Consider the following 14,728-nt stretch of genomic DNA (forward strand, 5'->3'; position numbering starts at 1 on the left):
GATTAAGAGGCTATTGGATAGTCCAGGCTAGAAATCACAAGTGCTTCCATCAAGATAATGGCAGGGAGATGACTTTTATAAGATAGAAGTCCTCAACAGGACTTTGCTTTTGGTTGATTGGATTGAGGGGTGGAGACGGAGAAGGTCTTGGATGACCCTAGATTTCCATTTGGTAGCTGCATGGTGATGGCTGTATGACTATATGAATTGGTGGAAGAGAACAGAAGTATTCCATTTTGGACTGCTGTTTGAGGTACCTGTGGGATGTCTAGATGAAGTAGTTTAGTAGCATCTGGATTTCAGGAGCAAGGTCAAAATGATAAAAGTTAAGGGGTTATCCATTTTATGAAGGAGAGAGGCAGATGAACTAATTGGAGCCTTTTCAGAGAACTGAGCAGCAATGAGAACAGTGGTAGGAAAAGCAGGAGTCAGAGCCAAGGAAGGGATAGTTTTTAGGAATAGCCACAGAGTGGGAACAACTAAGAGAAGGGTTAAAAAGTGTCTGGCCCAGCCAGTTGGCTCAGTGTTTGAGCATCGACCTCTGAACTAGGAGGTCAACTGTTCGATTCCCGGTCAGGGCACATGCTGGGTTGCAGAATCGGCCCCCAGTTAGGGGCATGCAGGAGGCAGCCAATCAATGATTCTCTCTCATCATTGATGTTTTTATCTATCTCTCCCTTTCCCTACCTCTCAGAAATCAATTAAAAATATATTTTTAAAGCATCTGAACCTTTCACAATTAAAATGTTATTGTTGACCTCAGTAGAGTGATGGAGACAGAAGCCTGATTGTAGAGGGAATGAAAGATGAACAGAATGAGGTCATTAGGAGATCTTAAAAGTATTGATAGCAAGAGTAGACTGCTCTTTCAGGAAAGCAAGAGGGGTAGCCAGTAGTAGCTTGGAGAACACAGTTTAAAGAGAGATTAAAGATGAGAGAGACCCCAGAATACTGGTAGACTAAGGGAAAAGTAAATTATAGTGAGGAGGAAGTTTAAAATGTATGACAGATGGACAGTGGTGGTAATGCACAACAGGTGAATATACTTAAATGCCACTGAACTATACACTTAAAAAATGGTTGAAATAGAAACCATTTTATAATAGTACTAGTGGCCTAGTGCATGAAATTCGTGCATGGGACGGGGGATGTCCCTCAGCCTGGCCTGCACCCTCTCCAATCTGGGACCCCTTGGGAGATGTCCTACTGCCTCTGGGAACGGGCCTAAACCAGCAGTTGGACATCCCTCTTGTAATCCGAGACCGCTGGCTCCTAACTGCTCGCCTGCCTACCTGCCTGATTGCCCTTGCCCCCAACTGCCCCCCCTCCCGCCAGTTAGCTCGCCCCCAACTGCCCCCCCCCCCCCGTGCTGGCCTGCTCGCCCCCAACTGCTCCCCCTCCACCCTCCCACCCCCGCTGGCCTGCTCACTCCCAACTGCTCCCCCCGCCGGCATGGTGGTCCCCAGCTGCCCCCCCCCCCCCCCCGCGCCAGCCTGATCACCCCTAACTGCCTCTGCCTTGGCCCCACCACCATGGCTTTGTCTGGAAGGATGTCCAGAAGGTCTCCTAATCTAATTATCATATTACTCTTTTATTAGTATAGATAATAGTCAATGCACAATGATTCAGAGAAGAACAAAGGGGATAGTCTGCATAGCCTCAGATTGGTGTGGGAGGCTTCTCTGGGGTAGAGGAGGGTAGGGATCATAAGTGTGAGGGCACCCTTGCCTCTCCTCTGGGCCATGTGAGAGGCAAAGGTATTGACAGCGGAAGAGGTGAGAATGGAACTGGAGGCCTGAGAATGCAGAACCAGGTTTATGGGAACCAGTTTGGGTTCTATAAAAGAATTGCTGGGCAGCATTGAGGCCCTACCTGTGGTTGGAGGTGATGGTGTGGTATAGCCACATCAATCTGCACTACTAACTTTTTTCCCTCCAGCAGTTCAGAAAAGTTGTTTTTGTCTCATCTCCATCCCCATTTCACTTCTGAAGCTGGTATTTCAGGTATCTAGTGATCTATCTCTATTTGCCCCTCTCTCTTTCCACCTAATCTCTGGTGAAGAGTAAAATGCACAATAACCTTTTGGCTCCCCTTTTTCATCCTGCCTTGAATAAAGAAGTGTTGCCTTTTCAGACACCCTGGGCTTATGATAGTTTTGTGGTTTTCTGATGCAGATTTTAAAAACACACAACTTGGATTTAGAAATATTATGGGTCCTTCAATTATCTCTGGGGAGGGCTGGGGGCTGTCGTATAGCATTTCATGACACTGATAACACTCTTCTTTCAGAAACCAGTTTGTGTGTGTGTGTGTGTGTGTGTGTGTGTGTGTGTGTGTGTGTGTTTTATAAGGGACAGATACTCTGAAACAATTTGGCTATTGAAAACAAAGATGCTTCCAGGTCTGGCTCCTGTCTGGAACTGGGTACAGGAGCCTGTGAGGCGGAGCATATGTAAGGCAAATCCAGAACAGGTAGTGGTCATGAGAAGGAACAGGTCTCCAGGAAACCAGAGGGCAGAAACCATCTGGATTCCCCTTGTAAGATTTCTGGATCTCTGTGTATATGTTCCTTCTCCCACCCTGGTGGCACTTGCCTGAAGACACTCAATCCATTTGCATTTGATTTGAATTCTGCCTCAGATCCTAACAGAATTTTGCCTGAATTTCCCATCTTCTGGGCAGGCTACAGAAATTCCCTTATCTATTCATTCATTAATTCAAGAGGCGGTTATTGTGTACCTGCTTTGAATCAGGAACACATTCTAGGTGCGATAGTACAGCAATGAACAAAATGTCAAAAATCCTTACCCTCATAGGGCTTAGATTCATTCTAGAGAGGAAAACAAACAAATGAATAACATTAATAGTATGTCAAGTTATGGTACGTGCTTTGGGGAAAATCAGGGAGTCTGTTTTTAATAGCAAGGTCATGGAAGGTCACACTGAGGTGATAGTCAAATAAACACCCAAAGGTGGTGAGGAGTCATGCACATGTCATCTCCACTAGAAGGCTAGCGCTCTTAGAAGTAGAGAGAGGCTTTTTTCCTCTGTTATTGTATTAGAGCCTAGATAGATGCTCAATAATATTTTTTGAATGCATGAATGGATTTGGGAGAATATTTTCAAACAAAAGGAGCAGCAAGTACAAAGGGTGAAGTGAGAGAATGTGTGTCCAGTGTGTACAAGAAGCAGCAAAGAGCAGTGTGGCTGAAGGGTGAGTGAGGGGAGCAGCAGAAGGAGGTGACAGAGGTAGGGTGTGTATGGGGTACAGATCTTGTAGGGGTTCCCTGAGAACTTTGTTGTTGTTGTTGTTAATCTTCACCTGATGATATTTTTTTTTCCATTGATCTTTAGAGAGAGTGGAAGGGAAGGGGAGAAACAGAGAGAGAGAAACATTAATGTGAAAGAGACACATCAATTAGTTGCTTCCCATATGTGCCCCACCCAGGGCCAGGGATCGAGCCTACAACCGAGGTACCTGCACTCAAGTGGACCCTTCTGTCCATGGGCTGACATTCTGTCCACTGAGCCAAACTGGCTAGGGCTCCCTGAGGATTTTTTAGGGGTCCATGAGGTCAAAACTACTTTCACAATACTAAGGTAATGTTATTTTTTTCACTCACATATGCTCATGTGTACAGTGGAGTTTTCTAGAGGCTACATGATACGTGATCTTGTAACAGAAGGAATGCAAAAGGCAGATATGAGAATCCAGTTGTCTTCTTAAGCCAGACATTAAGGAGAATTGCAAAAATGTAAAACAAGTTTATTCTTCTCACTAAAATTTTGTTTTGGAAAATGTTTTTTCATAAAATACTAGAGGCCTGGTGCACAAAAATTTGTGCACTCGGGGGGGAGAGGGGGTCCCTCAGCCCGGCCTGTGCCCTCTCGCAGTCTGGGACCTCTCGGGAGATAACGACCTGCTGGCTTAGGCCTGCTCCCGGGTGGCAGAGGGCAGGCCCAATCCCTAGTGCAGCCCCTGGTCGGGCTCAGAGCAGGGCCGATTGGGGAGTTGGGGCGCCGAACCCTGTCATGCACAGAGCAGGGCAGATCGGGAGGTTGCTATGCCACCCTCAGTCACGCTCAGGGTAGGGCCGATTGGGGGGTTGGGGCGCCAACCCCTGTCACGCACAGAGCAGGGCCAATCAGGGGGTTGGGGCGCTGCCCCCTGTCACTCACAGAGCAGGGCCCATCAGGGGGGTTGGGGCTCCATACCCTGTCACGCACGGAGCAGGGTCGATCAGGGAGTTGGGGAGCTCCCGCCTGTCACGCACAGAGCAGGGCCCATCGGGGGTTGGGGAGCTCCTCCTGTCACGCACAGAGCAGGGCCGATCGGGGTTGAGGAGCTCCCCCCGTCACTCACAGAGTAGGGCCGATAGGGGAGTTGGGGCACCGCCCCCTGTCACACACACAGCAGGGCGGATCAGGGGGTTGGGGCGCCGCCACTGTCACACTCAGGGCAGGGCTGATGGGGAGGTTATGGCTCTACCCCATCACACACAGAGCAGGCCCGTGGGGGGGGGGGGAGGGGATTGGGGCGCCGCACTCTATCACCCTCAGAGCAGGGCCAATCGGGGTTGGGGGGCTGCCACTCTCACACTCAGGGCAGGGCCGATGAGGAGGTTATGGCTCTACCCTGTCACCCATAGAGCAGGGCTGATCAAGGGGTTGAGGCGCCGCACCCTGTCACACACAGAGCCGCAGGGCGATCAGGGGGTTGGGGAGCTCCCCCCTATCAGGCACAGAGCAGGGCTGATCAGGGGGCTGGGGCGCCTTCCCCTGTCACGAACAGAGCAGGGCGGATAGGGAGGTTGTGGCCCCGCCCCCTGTCACACACAGAGCCACAGGGCGATCAGGGGGTTTGGGCACTGCCCCCTGTCACGCTGATCCCGGTGCCGGGAGGCCTCTTGGCTCCACTGATCCCAGTGCTGGGAGGCCTCGTGGCTCCACTGATCCCGGTGCTGGGAGGCATATTACCCTTTAATATATAGGATAGAGGCCTGCCTGGTGCACGGGTGGGGGCCAGCTGGTTTGTCCTGAAGGGTGTCTTGGATCAGGGTGGGGATCCCCACTGGGGTGCCTGGCCAGCCTAGGTGAGGGGATGATGGCTGTTTGCAGCTGGCCACACCCCCTTCAGGGTGGGGCTCCCCACTGGGGTGCCTGGCCAGGCTGGGTGAGGGGCTGAGGGCTGTTTTCAGGCTGGCGAGTGACTGAAGCTCCCAACTGCTCCTTTTTTTCTTTTTTCTTTTTTTATTCTGGGCCAGCTTTAGCTCTGGCTCCAGCTCTGAGGCCTCTGCTGCTGAAAGCAGGTATCTGGTTTGTTTGGGTTCTATAATCGAAACTCAGTATCAACTCCAGCTCTGAGATCCCGGCTAGCTGAAAGCAGGTTTCTGGGGTTTTGTTTAGCTTCTATATTTGTTACAATGTTTCAAACTGCAAGCTCAGAGGCCGGCAAGGCAGGCGGGGAACGTTGGCTTCCTCCGTCACTGGAGCAAGCAAGCCTCATGTTCGCTTTAAGATGCCTGGCTGCCGGCCGCCATGTTCGCTGGCAGTTAATTTGCATATCACCCTGATTAGCCAATGGGAAGGGTAGCGGTCGTACGCTAATTACCATGTTTCTCTTTTATTAGATAGGATGTTAGTATTAATAAATTGTTATTTTTAAAGGAATTAATAAATATTGACTTTTTTTAGTTTTAACTTCAAATATTGATAGATCTTTGGTCCCTCAATATTTTTAAGAGTATAAAGAAGCCCTGTCACCAAAATTTTATAGAACTTTATTATAGGGCCTTCTAGGCCATTGTGAAATGTTTGCTTTTATGTTAACACTAGAGGCCCAGTGCACATTTTCGTGCATCAGTTGGGTCCCTCGGCCTGGCCTGAGGGATTAGGCCGAAACCGGCTCTCTGACATCCCCCAAAGGGTCCCGGATTGTGAGAGGGCACAGGCCAGGCTGAGGGACCCCACTGGTGCACAATCAGGGCTGGGTAGGGATGCAGGAGGTTGGCCAGCAGGGGAGGGACTGCGGGAGGGCTCCAGGGTGTGTCCAGCCCATCTCGCTCAGTCCTAATTGGCCAGACCCCAGCAGCAAGCTCACCTACTGTTCAGAGCATCTGCCCCCTGGTGGTCAGTGCATGTCATAGTGACTGGTTGACTGGTCAACTGTCTGCCCCCTGGTGGTCAGTGCACATCATAGCAAGCGGTTGAGTGGTCTTAGCATATCATTAGCATATTACACTTTGTTTGGTTGAATGGATTACCAGGCACTTAGCATATTAGGCTTTTATTATATAGGATGGGGAGCCATAGCCATGGCTCTGGCTGAATCACACAAGAAGAAATTTAGTGAAGATTTTTATTTTTCAAAAAAGGTCTCTATATATCTGGAAAACAAAGGGAGATATATCGGGACCTTTGTTTTAGAGGTAACACATTAGTAAAAAGAGGACTTTGGAGTTTTCTGTACCATGTGTGTCAGCAGCTAGGGGCACATCCCAGAAAGCTCTTTTCTAAATGGGGCTTATGTTCTATTGGAGTAGATAGACAATAAGCAAACAAATCATATATACTGTGCCAGGGGTAACAAATGCCAGAGGAAAAATAATGCAAGGTGAGGGGAAGGCTTGTGCTCTTTCATATAAGTGATTAGGAAAGTTTTCTCTAACAAGATGGTATTTGAGCAAAGACCTGAATACAGTGAGAAAAAAAAAGATGTGACCATCTGGGTGGAGAGCATCAGGCAGAGAGACTAGGAAGGGCAAAGACCCAAGATACGCAGCCTGCTGGGGCTGCTTGATGGTCAGGAAGGAGGCCAGTCTGGCTGGAGCAAAAGAGAAGGTGGTAAGGCATGAACAAGAAATGGGAGAGGGGCAGGTCACTTGGAGGCATATAGGCCACAGTAAGATTGTTGTATTTAACTCTGAGATGGGAAGCCATTGGAGCATTTGAGCAGAGGCATGAACTGATTTGACTAACATTTAAGTGAATGCTCAGGTTGCTGTATGGAAAATATTCAGGGTTGGGATGGAGGGATTTGACAGTGGAAGCAGAGAGAGAGAGAGAGGCTCTTGAAGTAATCTAATGATGGTGATGAGTGAAGATGGTGACTTTGATGAGGCTGGTAAAGGAAGACATGGTGAAAAGTGGTTGGACTTGGGCTATATTTTGAAGATAGAACAGACAAGTTTCTGAAAAATTGATTATGGGATGTGACAGAAATTAGGATAATTCCAAGGTATTTGCATTGAGCAACTAGGTGGATGGTGGTGCCCTTGCTGAGATGCATAATATTAAATAAGAAGCAGGCGGGAGGTAGGAATGGAATCAAGAACTTGGTTTTATGTGTTAAGCTTTTGTGTATGCCTGTCAAATTCCAAGTAAGCAATTGGTTCAGAAAAGAGAAAACAAATATTTGGGTGCTATTGACTATCTCTACTATAAAATGGGACTTAAAGACGTGGGACTGGAAGAATTCACAAAGCAGAGTTTTTTTCTAAGTGGGCTGTGTCGCATTAATGGCGCATGAAATCAATGCAGTGGGGACCAGCAATTTTAAAAAATGAAATAGAACAGAGAATATCAGAATATCTCAGTAGTAAAGGTAAGTTTATTTTGTGAAAGTTGTTTAAAATTCCACTTATATACATATATAGGAAGAAAACTGTATGTACGATTTCAAAAGTGTGAAAGCCACTGATGTTTAGTGAGTGGATATAGACTAAAAAGAGACCCAAATGACCCATGGCCATTTCAACATACAGAGGCTGGAGATATGTAAGGGACCAGCAAAGGACACAGGAAGTGGCTAGCAAGGCAAGAGTGTGGTATCCTAGAGACCAAGAAGACGTGTGATGAGCTGTGACTTGTGCTGTGTGTAGATGGGTTGAAGAAACTAGGGTTGCATATTGACCATTGTATTTGACAGTGTGCAAGTCATGCATGTCCTTGAGGATATCTTTGAGGAGGCATTACTTTGAAGTGGTGGGGATGAAGCCTAATTGTTGTAAGTTTGAAGATAGTGAGAGAAGAGAAAGTCATGACCACGAGCACAGATAGTTCTTTCAGGGAGTAAACTAGTTAGAGGAGATGGGAAGACGTGATCATTTATGTTGATAGTGATAGTTCGGTTTGTAGGGAAAGGATTGCTGCAGAAGGGGACCAATGAAGAGGCAGTGTGGTTGAGGAAGAAAGGGGGAATGGGATCAGGTATACAAGTGATGGTTGCTTCAGGTAGGCATGTGGATAGTTGTTTGTTCCTTGTCATAGGAGGGAAGACAGATGAGATGGGTTTCAGTTGCCTTTCAGCAGCCAGTAGGAAGAATTACTTTGAAATAAGACCACCCTTTTATTTATGAAAAGTCTCCATTTCAAAGGAGCAGATGTAGGGATAAATCATGAGAAGAAAAAATAATCCTGTATTGTGTGTCTTTCCTAAATTTACTTGAAACTATATATCCATTGATAACTGGGGCAGTTATCTTCCTAGCAGACAAGGTCTGTCTGTGATCTATTGACTACAGATTCTGGCTCTCAGGCAGCAAGGGGCTTGGAGCATGCATCCTGATGTGCTTTTATTTCTCTCTCTGTGTTCTCAGGTGGTAGCAAAACATGGCGGCACTGTTTTCTTACTGTGTGACATTTCAGCTTCTTTAAGCTGCAGTCTCCCCATAGATTCTACCTCATGGGGCTATGGTGAAGATTCAATGAGATGAGGTATGGATCTAACAGCTCATAACTTGTTGGTATCTTAGTTATGTTTGCTGTTATTGATGAAAGTCCTTTTTCTTGTTTTAACATCTAAGTTTGGCAGGAACTTATTAACATAGATCTTATTTCTTGAGCCCCTCCCACCCAATGCCACACCTTTCAGAACAGATGGAATGGAAAGGGTAAAGCATGATGATGGGACAAAGAAAGTTTTAAAAACATTTTTCTTTCCTTCAGAAAATAACTATCTGAGCTCTCTCATTCTGTTATATAAGTGGCCATTTGTTTAGACCTTTTGTTGCTGAGACGATAAACTACTAGATAGTAATAACAATACTACCACTTACTATGTACCGGGTACTGCTAAATAATTTATATACATGACCTTAATTCTTGTGATTTATTTCATAGATGAGGAAACTATTTATATGACACTTGGCTCTGCAGCGCTCTTTTTGACTTCTTGTTTCTCCAGGTTATCTGGGGCAACAGCATCAACCATTATGTTTACTGGGTGTTTGGTTCTGACTTGGTGACAATCACAAAGCAGAGATCACTTCATTTCTGATTCACTTCATTTCTCTGTTGTGAAGTAATAGGTTGTTAAAAAAGAAAAAAAAAAAACAAAGACAAAAAGAAAAGAAATAAGTTGTTAGCAAAGAGAGTAAAATAAAAAGTTAGAGAAGACTTAGCATAGGGTTATACCAGTGTCTTTCAGAATTGGAAACTTGAAAGAGAACTCAGGGCCAATGTGGTCCAAGCTCATCTCAGAGCCCTCTATAGAGGGCCATTCCACAACCAAGAGTAAGGTTGTATGAGAATTCATAACAAAAGTGCTATGCTATGGTCTTGCTAGTTGCTCTTATTCAAATACCAGACACCCCTGCCTTGCTTCCCACAGCTACCCTCCACAGCATAGAGCTTGAGGGAGATTATGCACATCCAGGCCAGGTAATGTGGCAACTAGATCCAGGGCTAAGTTCTGGGAAGTCATCAGCAATGATCAGAGTATAGACCCCAGTGGCAACTATATGGGGGACTGGACCTGCAGTTGGAGTGCATCAGTGTCTACTACAACAAGGCCTCCTCTCACAAGTATGTACCTTGGGCCATCCTGATGGACTTAGAGCCTGGAACCATGGACGGTGTTTGATCTGGGGCTTTCAGGCACCTCTTCAGGCCTGACAACTTCATTTTTGGTCAGAGTGGGCCCCAGCAATAGCTGGGCCAAGGGTCACTCCATGAAGGGTGCTAAGCTGGTAGACTGTCCTGGACATGGTGCAGAATGGGCGTGAGAATTGTGAATGCCTGCAGGGCTTCCAGATGACCCCGCTGGATGAGGGCACGGGGCCTAGATGGGCACACTTCTCATCATCAAGATGCACAAGGAGTATCCAACCACATCATGAATACCTTCAGTGTGATGCTCTCGCCCAAAGTATCAAACACAGCAGTGAAGCCCTACAACGCCATGCTGTCCATCCACCAGCTGGTGAAGAACACCTACAAGACATCCTGCATCAACAACAAGGCCATCTATGACATCTGCTTCAGCACCCTCAAGCTGGCTGTGCCCACCTACAGGGACCTCATGAGCAGAGTCACCAGCTCCTTCCTGGCCAGCTGAACACAGACCTGTGCAAGCTGGCCATGAACATGGTGCCCTTTCCCCACCTGGGAAATATATATATATATAAATATATATAAATATATATACATACATTATATATATATATATATATATATAATGTTTTGTTTTTTGTTTTTTTTTTTAAGAGAGGAAGGAAGAGGGTGATAGAAACATCAATGATGAGAGAGAATCATTGATCGGCTGCCTCCTGCATGCCCCCTACTGGGGATCGAGCTTGAAACCTGGGCATGTGCCCTGATCAGGAATTGAACCGTGACCTCCTAGTTCATAGGTTGATGGTCAACCACAAGCCATGCCAGCCAGGCCCCACCTACACTTCTTCATGCCTGGCTTCGCCAGCTCACCTTCCAGTGCAGCCAGCAAGACCAGGCCCAGACAGTGCCTGAGCTCAACCAGCAGATGCTCGATGCCAAGAACATGATGGCTGCCTGCAACCTCTGCCACAGCCACTACCTGACCGTGTCCACTGTTTTCCATGATCGCATTGCATGTCCATGAAGGAGGTGGACAAGCAGATGATGGCCATCCAGAGCAAGAACAGCTGCTTACTTCATGGAGTGGATCCCTAACAATGTGAAGATGGCTATGTGTGACATCCTGCCCCATGGGCTCAAGATGTCCTCCACCTTCATCAGCAATAGCATAGCCATCTAGGAGTTATTCAAATGCATCTCAGAGCAGTTCACAGTCATGTTTTGGCACAAGGCCTTCCTGCACTGGTACACGGTTGAGGACATGAATGAAATGGAGCTCACTGAGGCCAAGAACCACATGAATGACCTGGTGTCTGAGTACCAGCAATACCAGGACACCATGGCCCAGAAGAAGGGCGAGATATATGAAGACCATGAGGAGGAGTCCAAGACCCAGGACCCCAAGTGAAGCACCTGGAGGGCCAGGGCCTAGAGCAGGCGTGGGCAAACTTTTTGACTCGAGGGTCACAATGGGTTCTTAAACTGGACTGGAGGGCCGGAACAAAAGCATGGATGGAGTGTTTGTGTGAACTAATATAAATTCAAAGTAAACATCATTACATAAAAGGGTACGGTCTTTTTTTTTTTTTTTTTTAGTTTTATTCATTTCAAATGGGCTGGATCCGGCCCGTGGGCCGTAGTTTGCCCACGGCTGGCCTAGAGCCATGTAGCCACTGATGCCACCCCAGTCTCGCCTAGTACTTCTAGTGTCCCTCAGTATTTATGGCACTCATCTCTGTCTTCCCACCATAGGTCATTTCCATTTTTGTGTCACTCATTTGTCTCTACTCTATCAGCTCTGGGCCTGAAATTTTGTTTTGTTTTTTTACTGGTTTGTGTTCATATTGGGGAGCAGGGGATGGGGGGGGAGAATACTTAAAAATTTTATTGCTGTCAGATTTTAAAAGAAAGAATATCACTCCCTGCCCAGGTTGACCATAACATTGCCAGATATCACTTTTTGGCAGCATATTAGGAATCTCCTCTGTCACATATCTCCCATTCTCCTCCACTCCCCCAGCCACATAGGCCAAAGCTAATGCATCGCCCCAGGATTGGTCCAGTATGGGGCTGCTGGGTTCCCATATAGAAACCTGAGATGGGGTTCTGTTCTCCTCATCAACTCCACAGAAACAGTACATTTCCACTGTATGTCAGGTCGTAGCTCCGGAGACCTGGTCCCCCAGGCAGCTCTGTCCTTGTAGAAATGCAGGTTCTGAGGAGCTCTGATGATTAAAGAGCAGCTCAGTGGAATGGAAGGGACATGCAGGTGAGGGTGGGGCTGTTTTCCCATTACCTGGGCATCCTACTGAGTGTTAGTTTGGTGTTAAATGAAACGGAAAATCAGGAAAGAGCTGAGGGTGGAATACCTCAGAAACTAGAGAATTAAGAATATATGAGGAAGATTGTTTTCCTTATTGTATTTTGAGCTCTCTTCCTAGGTACCCAGTGGACCTTATTTAAGGGCTGTGAAAGACAGAGATGAGAAGCTGTTGGTACAGGAGCTGGGAAGGCAACAAGCAATCTTATTCCTAGATGATCTGATTCAGTAGCCCATTGCTCCCTTGAGCAGAGGGCCTCAGTATCCCCATCCACAGATGATAGTGACCTGAACAGCCCTTGTTTCAGAGACATAACCCTATAATCTGAAGGCATTTATCATCTAAATTCCCTCCCAGTGACATTCCAAAATATGCTTCCTATATGTCTACTTCTAAGATCTATTTAGACAAGTCAGACTTCTGACTGAATGAGCTGGGAAAGAAGCGTTTAATATTTAAAATAAGATTCAAAGATTTTGCACATTGCCTGGTTTAATGGTGCAGTGGCTAGGGAGAAAATTGACTGAACTCGACTCTGATTTTATACTCTTAAAGTATAATTCTTACTTTGTTGGTTTCTTTTTTATTTTTCTATTTTTAAGTATAATTCTCCCCCATCCCACAAATAACCACCCATCTATTCTAAGAGCTAGAGATTGAGTGTTCACATAACCAGCCATAAGTCAGTGACAACTGACTTTTTGCTTCTGTTGTAAATAGAAACATAAACACTGCTCCTGCATTTACTTTATAGACAGCCTCTCCAGCACTTTTCTCCACTGCCAATGGATGTGCACGAATTCTGAGTCAGCAGTCAGCTGCTACAGGACAGAACATGCAGGATGTTGTCAACTGGTAGAAATTGCACTGATGCCCTGGAAACCTGGCATTCATCTCTTCCTCTTGCCTACTCAGGCTCCTCACTTCTCTTATCCCTTCCTTCCACATGTTGGGTTTCAGTCCCCAGGATTTCTGATACCTTCCAGCCATGTTTCCTAGTCTGTAGGTTCCTATGACTATGAATGTTGATTTTCCCAGGATATTGGAATATAGCATACACAGGGGTTGTTCATTTAGGGCATGATCAAGGTTTGACTTTCAGGAATGAGGGAAATGAGGGAGATAACAAGAATGGCCCTTCAATTTTCCCCAGCTGCTCTAAGAGTGAATCAGAATGCCAGATGAGTCCCTTTGATAAATGAGACATCTGAGTCTGTAGATCTACAGAACAACTGTTCCACCCTGAGTATCTTCCCACTGCTGTCATTTGGCTTGCAAAGTAGGAAAAGTGAGGCAGCCCGAGGGAATAACTCTAGTGTAGTCTTACCTTGGGTGCCTGTCACATTGTTCCAGGAAACAACTTACCTCTATTTATCTGTTGTCATTAGTGACCCGCAGGTCGAAATCCCTTCAGCTGGGCACTTAATACTTGCCTGCCGCTTGGAAGTAGGCCCTTGCTCAGCTGTCTGGGAGCTGTGGCCGAAACCTGTAAATTTCAAAGTCTGTTATATCAACAGACGGGTTAGGGGCCAGTTATTAGTGGAGGTGTTCATCTGTGCTGGCATTTGATTTGTACTCTCTGTGGTGGTTAGCAACTCTTTGGAAGTGAATATTTATTTCAAACAGAGTGGGCGATAGCCAACCAAAAGGTGTTAGCCTACATAGGCAAATGCTTCTCTGAAAACAAAAGTGTGAGACTCTTTTAGGGAGGTGTGAGCATAAAGTGGGCCTTATGACAGGAGGAAGGGCTTTTGGAAACACATATTGTAGGATCTTTAATGTGTTGGTTTTAGCAAGAAAATTATAATACTGAGTGCTCCAATTCTGGCAAGGAGTGGAAGGTGGCTGCTACTTAGGAGCAACAACAACAACAACAACAAATCATTTTCTTTCTTGACACAAGGCAGAGAGATTAGACCAGGTGTATTAACGCTTTCCAAACATTGTGACTCTGGTGGAGTTAAAGTTAATGATGAACACAGGTAGGGTATGCAAGTGGCTTGCAGAGTGCTGTCTGCTTGCCAGAACAGCAAATAAAGCTACAGAAATATCCACAGAGAGGGCCCTTGGCAGAGCAAACACTCTAGGACCTTTGTTTCTAGTCCTTAGTTATGACCCACCCTTCTGCCTTTGGACAAACACTTGTTTTTTTCCTGCCCCTACAGCCATCTATTGACTGTCATTTCTAAGATAAGCCTTGATTTGTAAGAAAAAGAATGGACTCTTTAGAGGAACTTTAAAATATTTCTCTTTCTGTTACGTCTACCTAGAATAAACTTTTATTTAGGGGAAATTGGAGATGAATTCCAGTTAATTCCACTCCTTACTGGATTCTTGGCCAGGTAGATATTGGAAGTTTCTTAATAGTGTACTTTTTATATCCAAAGCTAAAGGGGTTGTGAGTAAGTGATATATTTGGGAGGAGAAGCCAAGTCAGTGTATTTTGGGTAAAGAATTACCGTCTTGGAAAAACCAATATGGCGGCATAGGTAAACACCTGAAATTGCTGCCTCACATAACCACTTCAAAAATACAACTAAAAGACAAAACGGACATCATCCAGAACCACAGGA

General features: G+C 46.1%; 1 protein-coding gene and 1 pseudogene across 2 annotated transcripts in view; both read left to right on the forward strand.

Annotated features, from left to right (window-relative positions):
• Positions 1-14,728, forward strand: part of MICAL3 (microtubule associated monooxygenase, calponin and LIM domain containing 3) — a 254,060-nt gene that overhangs the window by 79,534 nt on the left and 159,798 nt on the right. Inside the window, exon 2 of the mRNA XM_081083520.1 lies at positions 8,598-8,715. The gene's annotated coding sequence lies outside the window, so the exon portion shown is untranslated. The remainder of the gene's footprint in view (positions 1-8,597; positions 8,716-14,728) is intronic.
• On the forward strand, positions 10,653-11,242 carry LOC308513807 (tubulin beta-3 chain-like; annotated as a pseudogene). Its single transcript has one exon. The product of its transcript is annotated as a tubulin beta-3 chain-like (transcript).

This window comes from Myotis nattereri, assembly GCF_964212035.1.
Source record: "Myotis nattereri genome assembly, chromosome: 2".
NCBI classification, from domain to species: Eukaryota; Metazoa; Chordata; class Mammalia; order Chiroptera; family Vespertilionidae; genus Myotis; species Myotis nattereri.